Here is a 16696-nt window from a genome sequence, read left to right as displayed (position 1 = left end):
AAGTTTCAAAATTCTGCTGAGGATGATTATGTCGTCTGTCTGAGTCTGTGTGCAGACAGGCTTGTGTGCACCCACAGGAACACGGACGTGTTTTCACTCCACTTGGGCCAGAACCTGTCCTCCTGACCCCAACTGAGGGATTAATATGCCATGAGACAAAATTAGCCTCATCATTATTGGGTTAGAACCCGGTGCTTCTCCAGAATTTTCTCTTTTTTTTAACCCTCACCCAAAGGTATTTTTTCCATTGCTTTTCAGAGAGAGTGGAAGGGAGAGAGAGAGAGAAACATCGATGTGAGAGAGACACATGGATTGGTTGCCTCCCACATGTGCCCCGACTGGTGCCGGGGATCCAGCCTGCAACTGAGGTAGGTGACCTTGACCGGGAATTGAACCGGAGACCCTTCAGTCTGCGGGCTGACGCTCTAACCACTGAGCAACCAGCTAGGGCAACAGAATTTTCTCACAGGAATCTGTGTTGATTCATATTGGGTGTTTCCAGTGAAGCTCTTGAATTTTTGAGTTGCGCTGTGGAGATGAGAGGAAGTGGGTCCTTGGGAGTGTCATCTCAGCTGGGGCTGGAGCCTTTGGGGAAGGCAGTCCTTTTTTGTGATTTCTAGACAGATTGCTGACTTTCAAGACCTCTGTGTAGAAGAATGTTCTTAAGGTTTTCCCCTCCTAAATGGATAAGTATTTAATAAGTACCAATTCTGTTCAGAGCACTAGGCTAGGGCACACACAAAAAATGAAGACATGGATGGTGCTTTCAGCCTGATCAGGAAAACACAAGGAGGCAAAACATTAAATAACAGGACAGTGCTATGTAAAACATGAGATGACACAGGTAATGAGCCATGATTTGCCAGTGGAGGTTTTTTTGGAAGTGTATTGCCAAATACACTTAGAAACTCTAAGTGTACAATTTACACCTTCAGGTAAGAGAAATATCTTTTCAGGCCAGGGGATGGCCAAGCAGCAGAGGAAGTGGGTGAATTAAGTGTAAGCAGAACAGAAGGTAAAACACCAAGAAGACACGTGGCAGTGGGAACTGGAAGGTGGCTTTGCCTGTGACAGAGAGTTGGGTCAGAAAGGTTAAGGCTGCAGAATTGTGGAGGGTCTTGAATGACAAGATGCCCAATCCTGGGCTTTGTTGCGTAGGCAGTGGGGAGTCCTGGAAAGCTTTTGATCAGAGGAATGGTACGATCCGAGTAATATGTTGGAAGATCAGTCTGGAGCTGATGCAGGATCATTTGGAGGAGGAAAGAAATGAGAACAGAAGGGACACTGGGAGGGAAGTTCCCGTAGAGGAGAAATGGCTTAACTTTGGGAAGGCAGAGGGGCTTGAAAAGAAGGGATAGATCAGGGACTTAAAGGACTTGGGGCAGGCACATCGTAATGAATGGGGGAGGAGGGTGGAGCGGCAACATCATGGTGCAGGGATGACTCTAGGTTTGGACCGGGAACTAGGATGACGGTGGTATCATGGGCCAGAAGAGCCAAGTGTGGCAGGAAGTCCACTGGGAGATGGCAAGAAGAGCAGATTGATTTGAGTCTTGCTTTGAGGCCTTGATGGGGCACCAAGATGTAGAGCTCTAGCTCTGGTCCCACATTTTAAACTGATCTATGCACGTGGTCATCTCTTCACTCACACTCCATGGGCTCAACACCAGTAAGCAGTTAGGACGTATGGCGGATGCTGACACTCACCCGGCAGACCTGCAAGCCCCCCACGCCTCCTCCAGCTGGTGGTCAGTGGTCTCAGATCTAGCAGACCACCCACCATGCATCCTTGCTTGGTTGAATAAGTGTTTTATACCTGAACAACTTCAAAGACGTGCAGTGCTCACTCTAGCCCATATCTCCATCTTTAGGAAGCCCACGCTTCTAAGATTCAACAAGCTCTTTTGACTGTGCTTCCAGGGTTTACCACTCCCCACCATTGAAACCCTTCCTTATTTTACATTGCTCAAACTGAGCTTTGACCTTCATGATGGAATTACAATGTGACCCCCTTTTCAACTAGTCCCCCTTGAAGTTTATGAGCTCATGTGTGTATGAAGTAAGTCTGTTAAAAAGAAATGCCAGCAGTGACATTATTATGCTTCTGTTGAATACTCATTGATTACCGCAATGCCTTCAGGATGGGGGGAAGCACAGACACTGGCACCCTGACAGTTCGGGATTGTTGCTAAGCGCAGACAAAGATCACCAAGGGAAGCCTGCACTTAGGTGCAACCGAGGCTGCGTTGTTTAACTGGATTCTGAGTAAACCGGTCCTTCCTCCTTTTTTATTCTCCCTGTTCCTTTGTCGTCTTCAGATTTCCCTAGTCAGGCAGCAAGTGCCTTTTCTCCGCCCTTTGTGCTCCTTTCACTTTGATCTGCATCTCCCTTCTTTGCCAAACACAACCAGTCTGCATTGATATTCATTCCCCTAGAATTACCCAGTCCATTTGGTGGTTGAAAGCCGAGACTGGGGACTGGTGCAACTGTTGGAATATATAAACATGACTCTTTTTTTCAGGGAGCGTCTAAGACGCCAGTCTTAGCAACCTCATTTTAAAAACTATTTATATTCACAAAAGTCTATAATAGCATTTTTATTGTGTGTGCCTATGATTTGGGTGCTTTTTTCCCCCATGCCTGTTTCTTATTATCGTTCAACACTGACTACAGCCTTAAATGATAATGAAAACAGAAACACTCTTTTTAAGAGGCGATGACTGCTTTCCATGCCCTTCAGTATATATGCGCTCCCTGCCTGAAGGGGCTGGGTTAGTGTTGAAACCATTCGCTCCGACTCACTCAGAACCCAGGTTCATATCCTCGCAGCGCTGACAGCCTTTTATTCTTCTGCAGAGAATAAATTGAATACCAGACTGTTTAGTGGGTGGGTGTCTTTCAGATGAGGCCTTAAAACCCAGAGGCTCTCTGTGGCCACTGGGGACATTGGAGTTCTTGTCCTGCTGTCCTTGGTCTGAGTTCTAGAACCTGGCTTGGCCCCAGATGTCACACACTTGCCTTTGAAGAGAGATGTTTATTTGGGCCTTTCTTCCTTCAGGTCCTGCTGTTTCCTTGCTTCCATGATGCGACCTGCTGTTTTCACCCTTAGTTTTCCAGTGCATTAAAAAAAGCAAGTAACAAAAGAGTTTGCCTCAGAGTGCTACAAATATAAGCTTGTTATCTGTATTCCATCATTATGAATAACTCACAACTCTATTGCCATGTGTATGATTGACTTGCAATTATGGGTTGTGTTTTGCAGCAGCTCTGAATGGTATTCTCCCCTGATTGTTCACTAAGCCAAACCTGGAACCCCTGGGTCAAATGGGGAAGGGGAGGTTTTATAGACTCCTCCCTATCGTTGTTGCTTTTCCTCCCAGCAGGCCTTGATATTGGATCTTCAGTTAGTGATGCAATAATAATACCTTCCATTTGCTATATTATACTTTTTCAAAAATGTTTTAGAGGGCTCCCCCTCCTGGGAGCCCACCCGCTCCTTCCCCTTCCCCTCTTCTTCCCTCCAGGTGTCATACCTTTACCTTTCTCTCTTGTAAGCTTAAAGGGCCCTTCTTTTGCCTCTGTAACTTGTTGCCTGAGCCCATGTCTTCTATTGCTCACTTCTTCTACCTCTGTGACTTTTTAAATAAACTTTCTCTTATAAAAAAATGACTTATATGTTCTTGTGACTGATTCCCCAAAATTGCTTTTGGTACAGGCAGTGTAGATCTTTTGGCCTTATTTTGTAAGGAAACAGACAAAACAAGGTTAAATGACTTGCCCAAGTTCTTTTAGCAAGTCCAAGATGGACCTGGAACTGGGACCAGATTTCCTGATTTCAAGGTGTGTGGTTTTCCTCTGGCCACTGCATTTTATAACAGATTCAAAGCAATTGCTTTTACATACAGGGTAGGGCAAAAGTAACTTTACAGTTGTGAGTACGTGAAACAGAGTTTATGCTTGTATTATTATTTATTATATTATATATATATATATATACACTCACAACTGTAAACCTACTTTTGCCCCACCCTGTACAAGATTTCTTTTGACCCCATGATGATCTTACAAGATAGGGTGAGCAGGTATTATTATTTACATCTTCCAGATAAAGAAGTAGAAGCCCAGAGAAAATGAGTTAAGATAATATGGTGATAAACAAAAGAGGCAAGATTTGACCCCAAGACTCCAAACCCACTCTCCTAATGACACTTTGCTAGCTGATTAATGACACCACCACTCATTCAATTGCCTTGGCTGAAAACTTAGACTCATCCTTGACTCCCTTTTTCCTCTTACCCCATATCTAAGCCATCAGCAACTATTACTGAGTCTACCTTCAAAATATATTCCAGCTCAACCATTTCTCACTACCTCCACTGCTGTTATCCTCGTTTAAGCATTTGCTTTTCTCATCTGGGTTTCTGCAGCAATCCTATAGGGCTAGTCTCCAAAGATGGTACCCAATGAACTAGGCCTCCTGGAGTCATGTGGTTCTACAACATTGAATCTCAGCTGGTCTGTGACTAGTTTTAATTAGTAGAAGGTGGAAGATGTGATTCTGTGCATTTCTGGCCTAAGCATCAACAAGGCTTTTGTACTTCTGAGAACCCCGAGGCACCTATAAGAAGTCCAGCTACTCTTCTGGAAAGACTAAGTGAAGAGAGCACGTGGAGAGGCCATGTGAAGGGGGAGAGGCCCTGAGACTCCATGGAGTGAGAGAGAGAGAGGCCCAGCAGTCAATGTCCCAGCTCAGCCAGCCTTTTCCCTGTCCCACAAAGGTGCCAGGTATATAAGTGAGCATCGTGGACATTTTAGCCAGTGGTACCCTCATAGGACTGCAGCCCAAACTGGTATCACATGGAGCAGAAGAACCATCCAGCTGAGCCCAGTTGACCCACAGAATCATGAGAGATAATGAAGTGTTTGTTGTTTTCAGCCACTAAGTTTGGGGTTGGTTTGTTATGTAGCAATAGGTAACTGAAACATCTCAGGGTATTCCTTGCTTCCAGTCTTACTTGCCACCAGTCTATTTTCCACACAGAAATTTTTAAAAAAATTGTAGTAAAAGAAACATAACATAAAACTCACCATCTTAATCATTAAAAAAAAATTGATTTCAGAGAGAGGAAGGGAGAGGGAAAGAAAGATAGAAATATCAGTGATGAGAGAGACTCATCCATTGGCTGCCTCCTGCATGCCCCCTATTGGGGATAAGCGCAGGTTGACAGAGAATTGAACCGTGACCTCCAGGTTCATGGGTCAATGCTCAACCTCTGAACATGCATCAGGCATCATCTTAACCATTTTTAAGTGTACAGTTCAGTAGTGTTAAATAGTATTTTATTCACATTGTTGTGAAATCTCCAGAACTCTTTTCATCTTATAAAACCTGAAACAACTCCTTATTTCCTCCCACCCCTGACAACCACTGTTCTTTCTGTTTCTATGAATTTGACTCTTCTAGGCTCCTTGTATAAGTGGAATCATACAGTACTGTGACTAGCTTATTCCACTTACCATAATGTCCTCAAGGTTCATCCATGTTGTAACGTGTCAGAATTTCCTTCCTTGGGTTGCTTTTATCTTTGGGCTATTGTTAATAATGCTGCTATGAAGAGAGGTGTACAAATATCTTTTTGAAACCCTGCTTTCAATTCTCTTGTATATACTCCCAGAAGTGGAATTACTGAATCACATGGTAATTCTATTTTTAATTTAAAAATTTAAAAAAATTTAAAATTATAGCTGACATACAATATTATATTCATTTCAGCTGTACAACATAGTGATTAGACGTTTATGTAAATTATGAAGTGATCATCCCAATAAGTGTAGTACTCTTAATTTTAATTTTTTGAGGAGCCACCATACACAGAAGATTTTCAAACAAATTTTGTTACTTAATTCTCAAAACCCTCTGTTGACTTCTTATTACTTTTGGAATAATATTCAAGACCTTGACTATAGCCTATAAGGATCAGTCCATGGCCATGTCAGCAGTCTCATCCCCTGCCTTTTTTCTCCCTCCTCTGCTGTAGCCATTCTTAGCATCTTGCTGCTCCTTGTCACTGCAAGCATTGTCCTACTGCAGGGATTTTGTTCTTGCCATTCTCTCTGCCTAAAATGCTCTTCCCTGGTAATTAACATGGCTTGTACTCTCACCTCATTCAGGTCTCAGTTCAAATGTCCACTCCTTCTGAGAGGCCTTCCCCCACCATCCAATTTAAAATAGTACCCTTGCCAGGCTGGCATGGCTCAGCAGTTGAGCATCGACCTAGGATCCAGGAGATTGTGATTCAATTCCCGGTCAGGGCACATGTCCGGGTTGTAGGCTCGATCCCCAGTTGGGGGCGTGTAGGAGGCAGCCGATCAATGACTCTCTCATCATTGATGTTTCTATCTCTCTCTCCCCCTTTCCCTTCCTCTCTCTGAAATCAATAAAGATATATAAAATAAAATAGTACCCTCATCATCTCTATGTCTTTATTTTCAATTTGTTATTTATCTCTACCTGATAAGTAGGGAATTTATATTAATAGCACACACATATAATATGAACTATGTGCCTGGCACACTAAATACTTTACATTTATTGACACAACTGATCTTTATAGCAACTTTGTGAATTAGGTATTGTTATTATTATCTCCATTTTACAATGAGAAAACTGAGACACCAGATGGTATATAACTTCCCTAAGGTTCTGCAGCTAGTAACTGACAGAAGTAGGATTGAACCAAGGCAATTCGGATCCAGAATCTACTATTATATTCATCTCATTATAGATGTATATATCATGTGTGTATGTTCTTGTTTATTGTCTGTCTCTCCCATTGGGTGTAAGCTCCACAAGGACAGGGCATTGTTTTGTTTACTGTTCCCCAGGGCTTAGAACAATGTCTAATACGTCTTAGATTTTCAATAAACATGTGTTGAATGATTGAATGAGTGAGTGAATGAATGGGTTATTTGTGTAGTTTTTAAAAAGGCTCTCAGTTGTTCTCCTTTTTTTTCTCTTTTTCTCTCTAGCTTTAAATATACATAAGAGAGTCCTTCTAGCTACCTTTTCCCACCAGATTGTCATTGAAATGCAAGTCAAAAGAAAAGAAGACCAATGTCTATTGAAGAGTGGCATCAAAGCATTAGAAGGTACCCTGGTGGCCTTAAAGACTTAATGCAGCTTTAAAGAATGGCTAATTTATACACTGGGCTACTTCAGCTTACCCTGGTGCACTTGGATTACATTATACAAAAAAGTAGATGGAACACACATATAATAGGCGGTGGCCGGGCTCAGTTATGACCTTATTTTCACTGATAAAGACAAATCTCATAATTCACTGGTAGCAATGTCAGTCTTTTATCTTTCTCTGGACTCATGAGGATACAAGTCACATCCACTGAGCCTGCTCTGTGTGTGACAAGGAAACTCAGGCAGCCAATCGTTACAAAGGTGATTCATTCATTTGCATTCAGAAATCCTGTTGGTTAAAAAGCAATAAAAGTGTTAGAGGCTTTTTTTCTACTCTGTAAAAAAGTGGCTCACTGGTGAAATATACGCCTTCACTCCTCTGGCAGACCTGCTGCAAAAAATAACATTTGGCAGTGGGAAGTGGGAGTTTTGCTTGAGGAAATGATGTGTATATATAATATTTGTACATTTCTTCGATGGCCATGGACACTTGTCAATGCTTTTATGTTCCAAAGTCTTATAAGGATAAAATTTACTATGGTGTGGGTCTTGATTTTTAAAGTGTGTGCGAGGATTTGTAAAGCACAAGGTTGCAGAATGAAGTGGTAAGACAAAGGAAGGGGCTGGAGCAGTAAGATGCTAACCTTCATGCCAGTAATGAGAAAACACAGTGTTTTCTTTCCTCCATGCTCCCTGCCTGTTCTGGCTCCATCTTGGTCCTGGTGGTCCATGTCTGCTTCCACCCTCAGCTTGTTCTTTGAAGCCTGACTTTGGACAAAGAGGACGGAGTAGGGCCAAGCAACCCAGACAGGGACCCAGAGCACCAAGCCGATTCCAGAAGACCTGAAGTTGCTGAGGGGCGGGGGAGCAACAGGATCAGGGGATGGAGAGAGGATGGAGTATTCCCATGTTGCTAAAGGCTAGTTCCCCCTGCAGGGGCAAAATCCAGTAGGGAAGCAAGGTGTTTATTTTCAAAGCAGGAGCTGCATCTCCCTTTTCGCTCTGCGCTGTGCTAAGTATAATGTTGGTATTGGATAAATGTTAATATCCGCAGCCATAATGATGAGGACAATAATAATGTGGTAACCTCACCTCCCGCATGCCAAGGGAGTTTAAGAGATTAACCACTTCTTGTATTTGATGTTAATGTACTAGGGCTAGGTTCTTTGTCCACAGATCGGGACACCCTGGTATTTTTTCCAAGACACTTCCCGCCTTGGGATGGCTCGGGGGAGGTAGGAAAGAGGCCCCGAAGGCCAGAGCTTCCTGCACAGTCATCTTCAGAAGAGTAACTCGGAGAATGAGCACATGCCCCTCATGTGTCTTGTCTGCCAATCAGACCCCTCCGCCCACTGAGACCCTTTTAAAAAACAATAATGATACCTTCATTTTAATTATTGTCTTTTTTGGTCCCACTTCAGGATTGTGTCTTTTAAATAAGCTACACCCGAGTTTCGTTTTTCTTATCTTGCTCTTAATTAAGGCGTGGGGTACCCTTTGGTCTTATTTTCTTATAATTTTAATTACACTGATCTTGGCTTAAAACAGAACCCATTTAAGTGCTGAGATGATATGTATTTTCTGGTTCAGTGAGAGGTTTTTTTCCCCTCCCACGCCCCTTGGCAGAGGAAATAGCTGAGAGATGGCCCTTCTCTGAGCAACAAACCTAACTAAGCCTGCCTTGCCCTGGATGAAAGACAGGGAGCCTCTATGGGGACTCCAGCTGCTGCAGGAGAGAGCCCTGCAGGCTCAGGAGGACTGGCATTTTGCCATAAAAAGCCGCCATTGGGTGGAAAGTCAGAGCTGGGATGTCAGCTCCAGGAAATGTTCCAGAGAATGCTGTAGGGGCTGCCTCTATAGGTGAGTGAATGCTCTACTAGTAACTTTTCCCTGCCATCCGTAGCGCCTGGCCTGGCCATGCTTAGAAGGACAGTCACCGAGCCATTTTCTTTCCTCTCCTCTTCTTTCTAGATTCTCGTTTACCATGGCCTTCTTGGAGCACTGCCACTCTCTGCTTACTTGAGTCCATGTGATTCAGCGGCAAAGGATTATGAGCGCTGGTGGCAAGACCAAGGTTCAAATCCCAGCCTGGCCAATACTGGCGGTATCATCTTGGGCCAATGATTTTCCCATTGAGCTCTGGGGTCTTCTCCCATAAAAGGGGGTCATGATATCTGCTTGGTGGGGTGGTTGAGAAGGGTGCATATGGTAATGAGCACTCAGTGAAGAATGCCTCATGGCATGAGGTAGGTGCTCCACAGACGTTTGTCGTCCCTTTCCCTCGTCAGATAGGCATGGGAGAGTACCCGGAACTATGGGCAGATATCTGAAGGGCTGCATAATAAAGGTAGTAATTCCTGAGAACACACACACACACACACACACACACACACAAGGTCTATCTTGTTCTCTCTGCCTGTCCCCATCCCATTCATTTCTCATACCCCTTTCTGCTCCCTCCTCCCCCATGAGGTTCACTCTATTATTTCCAGCCTAGGTGAATCCTGCCCAGCTCTTTTGTACTTATTGGATCAACCACACAACTTTATATTTTACTATTAACTGTCATGATTTGTACGTGAAGATCTTCTCTCTCTAATAACGTAAGCACCTTGGGAAAGGACTAGGCATGATTCTTTTTCCTTTGTCTTTGCAGCATGCAGCACAGTGACAGGCATGCAGTGAATGTTTAATAATTGATTATTAAAAGCAGTGCCATTACTAGTCTTACCTGAGGGTAGAGACTGTATTTTACTTTTTAAAAAAAAAATCTCTAGAGCATTTGGCCTAGTGCTAACCATCTAGATACTCACAGGCACTCAATAAACATTTGTCAGATTAAAATTACTGAAAGCTTTGAGGGATGGGTTTGAGGGGTGGTTAGCTATTTATATGAAAAGTATAGCAAGAGGCCTGGGGAGTAAAAGCTGAGTCTACAAAAGGTTCTGAAATGCCTGGGATTTGGGGACGATCTATCTTCCTCTATAACAGTTTGTGAATCATGCTCTCGCAGGGCAGAAAAGCACTGCACAGGGAGTTTGGAGACTTGGCTTCTGAGACAATTTATCTGATACAGGCAAGTAGGCCAGGTCTGGAACAAGGTGGCCCGCTGGCTTTCAGTAAAAAAGAAGTTTCCTCTTGACTCAGGGGCCCTTTGGAAACTTTTCACCTCTCAGTGACCCTATTGATAGCTCCGTTTCTTGTGATAGGTTTGATTTCGGCCCATAATCCTTAAATAGATAAAACTTCCAAAGAAGCCGATTTGCATTGGACTGAAAGTCAATCAGACTGCCACAGAATATGAAATTAGGCCTCGGGAAGAAAAGGCAGTTATTTTTCAATAACCCACAGGTTGGAGGCTGCAGTGGGGTTGCTTATCTAGGAGTTGCCCTGAGAAGGTGACCCTCTGGTTTCCTAAGTGTGACTGGGAAACTTGGTTGGCCCCCTCGCAGGGCTGCTCGCTGCCTCTCTCCTCGTCTGTCATGAGGCACATGACCTGTGTGCACAACCCTGGTTCCATCCCCTTCTGGGACCCTAGCTGAAGGACTCCTGCAGCTGGTGGCCAACATGATCCCTGACCTTGGGAGCTCAGTTCTATAGGCCTTTGTGCTTCTCAGTGTCAACTTAGTGGACGCTATAGGAACCATGAGATGCAGCCTTGTAGGCTACAAACCCCAGCAGTGACAAAAACCCAGCAAAGACATAGTCCCAGGTTCTGACCTTGAGCTAGCTTCATGCTGTTCTGGTGGCAACATGCAGAGATGGCCTTAAACACACAGGACTAGGGGCCAGGGGAAGTCCTGCTTTGTTGTGTTTCACACAGGCTTGTTTCTGTTTCATCCAGCCTGATTTCTTTCAGCTTTCCTTTGCACTATCCCAACAGGGAAGGGCAGAAATCCCTCCCAGCCAAGCTTGAATAGACTTCCAGGGCAGCAAGGGAGCCGTTGGAGAGGGAGCTGTTCAAGTGCACAGCCCGCATGCTTCCATTAATTCACAAAGCACACTCCATGAGGGAGCCAGACAAGCAGCATTATTATTATCATCAATCACTCCGCACTAAAGAAACTGAGGCAGCTGAGGGAGTGGCGGGCTGCCCAAACCGGCCCATCCAATGGGAGGAGGCAGCCTCAGCCTGGCTCCCTCTGCCAGGGGCTCCGAGGTGAAGAGGCGAAAGGATGACCAGCCTTCGGAGCTGCATTTCAATCAGGTACCCCTACTGATCGTTTTCTTTTTTGGGTCCCTAAATTGAATACATTTTGATTCAATTTGGACGTTCTGAATTAGCGGAAGGGAACGAGGTTTCAAAGAGGTCAGCTCCATTACTCAGCGTTATTAATGATGTTGTCGGCTGTTAAAATCTCAAAAAACTAGGAAACTAATAAATTTTACATATTGAAAAATCACAGATGGATCAGGCAAATGTATACATTCTTAAAAGTATTTAATATCTGTTAAGAGGACAGAATGATAAATTTAATATTGAAAACCAATATCAGATTCACAATTACAGGCCATTTATCATAACCAACTTCACGGACAGCGTCTTATGGCGGGGAGCACGCTGTGATTCATAAGCAGAGCCCCGGAACGAGTCCATATGAAACGAGAAATAAATCTGCTTTACATATTGGAAACTTATTTCCACTTCCTATCTTTATTGCCAACAATAATCTTAGCTTTCAAGAACAAATTGTTACACATTAAACCCATACATAATGAGCCCAATTGAGTCAAAAAACTTCCCCCCAAAGAGCTTTAAATTATTCCAAATTGGGTTATTAGCTTTAACTTTAATTCCTCTGAGAGGGCCCACCAATCTTATAGTAAGTTTCAGCACATAACCAGGCAATTGGTTTCCCAAGTTGGACCCCAAAGTTCTAGATATGTTCTTTTTTCCCCTTCCCTCTACCTCCCCTGAAGAATCAGCACTGTCAGGCTAAAGAACAAACATGGTAATGTTTAACGGAAGTGTTAATTAGACAAATTGCAATGTTCTGGCAATTTGTATTTTCATTTTAAGATGAATTTTCTGATTTTTAAAAACGTTTGAGTACCTATGAGTAAATGGGATGATTTGAATTCAGACCCTTGCAGGCCAAGGTCAGGACATTGGCTCAGTCAATGTTTTGATCTCCAGACATCCTAGAATCAAGTGGCAGGGAGGTGATTGGGTTGTAACATTTCTCATTTTGCTGACTGCCCAGGCTGACCGAGATGACACGACTCTAATCAAGACACAGGATGAATTTTTTTTTTTTTAAACTTTACTTTTTTTACCTGATTTCAAGAATGATGTGCTCAAATGTAGAAAATTTGGAATGCATGGGGGGAAAAAATCCCCATCCCCTCACAGAGGCCACTGCTACTTACATTTTGATATGCCTTTTTACTTTTTGTTATTTTTAAAAATTATTTTTGCTGTACATTTTTCTTTACAGAGTTAAGATTATACATATACAATCTTCTATCTTATGCAATCATAATTTTAATGGTTATATAATATGCCATCATTTTATAGTGAACTTTTTTCTCTATTATAAATAAATTATAATAATCATTTTTGTGCATGCATCTTTGGGTGAGTTTCTGATTATTTCTTTAAGATTTGTTTCCAAATGTCTCATTACTGGGTTAAAAAGTGTGGACATTTTAAGACTTTTGATATACTAAGGCTAACAAGAGAATTATATGTAAACCTTTCATTCAGTTGTTAATTGTTTATACAAGCTGTAGCCCTAGCTTAGGGGTTAAAAAAATGAGCTTTGCAGTCAGACCCATCTGCATTCAAGTTCCAGGTCAGACTAGCTGGGAGACTTAACCATTCAGAACTTCCATTGTCATATCTGTAAAATGGACATCACAAAACTTACAGCTCAGTGTTATAGTGAAGATAAAATGTGACAATGTCTATCAGGGGCTTAGCACAGCACCCCCCCCCCCCCCCCCAGTAACACTCCATAAAAAGCAGACAATATTGGCCTTTTTTTTTTTTTTTTTTTTTTACAATTTTGGTATTTATATATATTTTTGTGACAGAATATTATAACATTTGTCCTTATAGTGTGCATACTATATACATAAAGGCAATATATAATTTAAAAACCTTTAAGCTTTAATATTATTCTCCATTATCTGCACAATAAAATTCTAACTTGTTATGAGTCAATATCAGAGCCCAGCTCACCTTTTTGATCTTTTTCTCCCCCTTTCCCCTGCAGTTACATTTGCTCCAGTTGCCTATGGCAGGTATCTTTCATGAGTGTGCCATGTGCTTTCTATCACTGCTCATGTCACTTCTCTTTGTAGCCTGTCCTTTCCCTCCTTTCATTGTTTGTCACAGTCTACTTAAGGATTTAGGCTTGGCTCAAGCATCACCATTTCTGTAAAGCCTTCCCTGATACCTCCCCAAGCAAAATGAATATGTTTGTCTTCTGAGATCCCGTAGCACCTGTGTATACCTGGGTTGCAGCATGTCTCGGTCTTACGTTTTACAGTAGATAGGAGCGCTTCCGTCTCTCTCACTAAACTGGGTCTCTGTAAAGGTCAAGATCATGTCTTATTAATGTTACATAGGTGGTGGGTATGATCAAAGAAATCTATAAATGGCATTTAAAGGCAAATTGAATTTCAACTGAATTGAAAGCTGATTGGACTTTAATTTTTTATTTATCATGGGGTCTTAAATACAAACACATTTTGTACAACTGTGAAGTGTTTTCTGAGTCTTGAAATACTTAATGCTATTTGCAAAGCACTTCTAGACAAATTATTGAGATTTAAAATGTGCAAGGAATTTCAGAGGGCCCTTATAAATATATATCAAAATATCTCATGGGAGACTACAGTACATGTCCGTTAGGTAGGTGGGGACACTGATGTCCAGGAAAGAGAGTCCACTGAGTTATTGGGACCCTGAGTTTCCTGCTTACTTTAAATAATGTTATAGTTAAAGCTGAAGTTTAAAACAGTCTTCATATTAACTCATCAACACTTAACTAGCCTGGTAAAATATCTGGGTCATGTTCAATCGATAAGTGTTATTATCATTATTTTTATCTGTTTGGCTCAGTGCTGGATTTCCAGTACCTAGAACAGTGCTTGGCACATCATAGGCACTCAATCAATATTTGCCAAATGACCAAATGAATCAGCAATCACATTGGGTATGACCCAATCTGCATCCACTTGGGGTTGTTTAGTTCAACTTGATAAATCTTTATAGAGTGCTTTCTATGTTCCAGACATTTTGCCAAGGAGCTCTGGGTATGAAGATGAATAGCGTATGGCTCCTGTCTTCAAGCTCTCAAAGTCCTGTGTAGGAAGCAGCCACACAGCAGATGAACGCAGTATGCTGTGGTTAGTGATGAGAGGCCTATGCACAGGGTGCCAAGAAACCCAGAGGAAGGGCGTTCCTTCCAGCCCAGGGGCTTCAAGGAAGACTTCCCAGGGGGAATAGGCCTGAGCTGTCTCGCTGGATGAGGAAGAGTTAGGTTGAAGAAAGATGGAAGAGCCTTCCAAACACAGGAGACATCACTAGCAAAGACAAAGGTATGACAGATCATTCATTAATTCATCCAAGAAATAATCACTGACGGCCTACTGTTTCCATAGGTGTTGTGTATGTGGAGGTGTTGTGTATGTTAAACAAAAAAACGCACCTCCCTTTCCTGATGGAGCTTGTGTTCTAATGGACACATGGCCCACAAGCCTTTCAACATTGTTGGAGAACCAAGCGCAGAGCAGAGAGTGGTGGTAGAGGAAGCTGGAGAGGAGGGTGGCAGTTTGCTCCATGTGTGAAAGTTGAATTTACCAAATCAAGCTACTACTGGGCAGGAGCCCACCCCTCACCCCCACCCCACTTTCCCCAGTCTCTAGGCTGCTGCAGGGAGAATGCTAACAGTGCTGGACAAGAGGCTGCTCCTGGACCCTGTGTGATCCTAGAAGTCCTCTTGGGTTGATTCAGTAATTTGGGTTGTGACTCAAGGCAGTGAGTGGAGAGTCTGGCACGTTGTAAGAGCTTCATAAATGTTTGTTGAATGAAAACATGAGGGTAATGATTTTATCCGTAAAACGAAGGAGTGCCTAATCCCTTCGAGCTTTGACTTGAGTCTATGAATGATGACATTATGAGCTTCCTGGAAATGAAGATGGCTCCCACGCCCATGCGTCGCTCAACTGAAGTCAAAGTAAAAAAAGCCAAAAGTAAAATTCATGTACCTTTATTTCCAAGTCCAATCATCCATCCACCCATCCAACATTAGGCCAGATACTGTGCAAGACACTGGAGATACTAAAATGACTTTATGAATTCACCGCCCAATAGAGACAGATAGATCTAACGGCAGTGAGGAAAGTGCTAATAGATGTAGGTAAACAGGGACAGTGAAGGGGGCCAAGGAAGATCTTGTCAATGAGCAGTTTTAAAGGATAACATTGGAGTTTGCCAAGCTTGAAAGGGGATGGGAAGGGCATTCAGGCTCTGAGAATAGAAGAAAAAAAATTAGGGCGCCCAGAACACTGTCAAATTCAAGGCGTGCAGGTAAACTCATGCGGCTGTTAGACTGTTAGGGCTGACGGATGATTGAAGATGGGAAGAGGGGGAAGTTTTAGAGATATATTTTTTCCAATTATCTGTTGCAAATAAAATAAAAATAGTACCCAAGAAGTCTGACTACACTGACTTGATTCAGAAGGCTCACTAATGGTGTCATTGTCATTACTATTCTTTTGGCAGCATCATTTACATTTGCTTTAGACCTCAAATCAAAGCAAATCAGAATCTGACAAAGGTGTGTCCCTGGGATGAGTTGTTTGGTGGAGAATGCATTTGCTCTCTTTTGTGAGTGAGCAGTTTATATCCTGCTGGGCTGCAGCCTGCTGTGGCATATGGACTGTTTTCAATGATTTAACTTTGGATCCTAACAGACCACATTTTAAAATTACTTATTACCCAGAGAGTAATAGGTAATTACTTATTAATACAACTGTATCTTATGTGAAATCTGCATATGTGGATATGCTAAGTTCATTTATTAATTTCTGGAATCTCAAATCCTCCAAGGACTTTCACGAATCTCCATGATGCCTCTGAAAGCTGCGTTTGCAACTGATTCTCTGATTTTTATAAAAAAAATTCAGAAATTCATATTGCTTGTCACCAGTCCACAAAGCAGGGTTTCTTCTCTTGGACAAATTGGTCTTAAACAAAGTATACCATATAAATTGCTTCCAGATCATCCTGTACCTGTGGGAGGACTAAGGGCTGAAGACAAGATGCATTTCATAATGTCATTTTTGGTCCCTTTTCCTGGCAGAAATGGAGGAAAGAGAAGAAGAGGCCAGCCCAAGCCTGCCTAGATGCAAGGAAATTCAGTGTCCGAATGCTGCATTTCCTGGGACTGTGTAGTAACCTGTTATAATAGTGGAGCATCATAACAAATGATAGAGTAATAATGTCATCGTGATAACCTAAAATTTAAATAAATCTGTGAAAATGTAGAATAG

This window comes from Miniopterus schreibersii (assembly GCF_964146895.1).
Source record: "Miniopterus schreibersii genome assembly, chromosome: 1".
Taxonomy (NCBI): domain Eukaryota; kingdom Metazoa; phylum Chordata; class Mammalia; order Chiroptera; family Miniopteridae; genus Miniopterus; species Miniopterus schreibersii.
Note: the sequence above shows the minus strand (reverse complement) of the source record.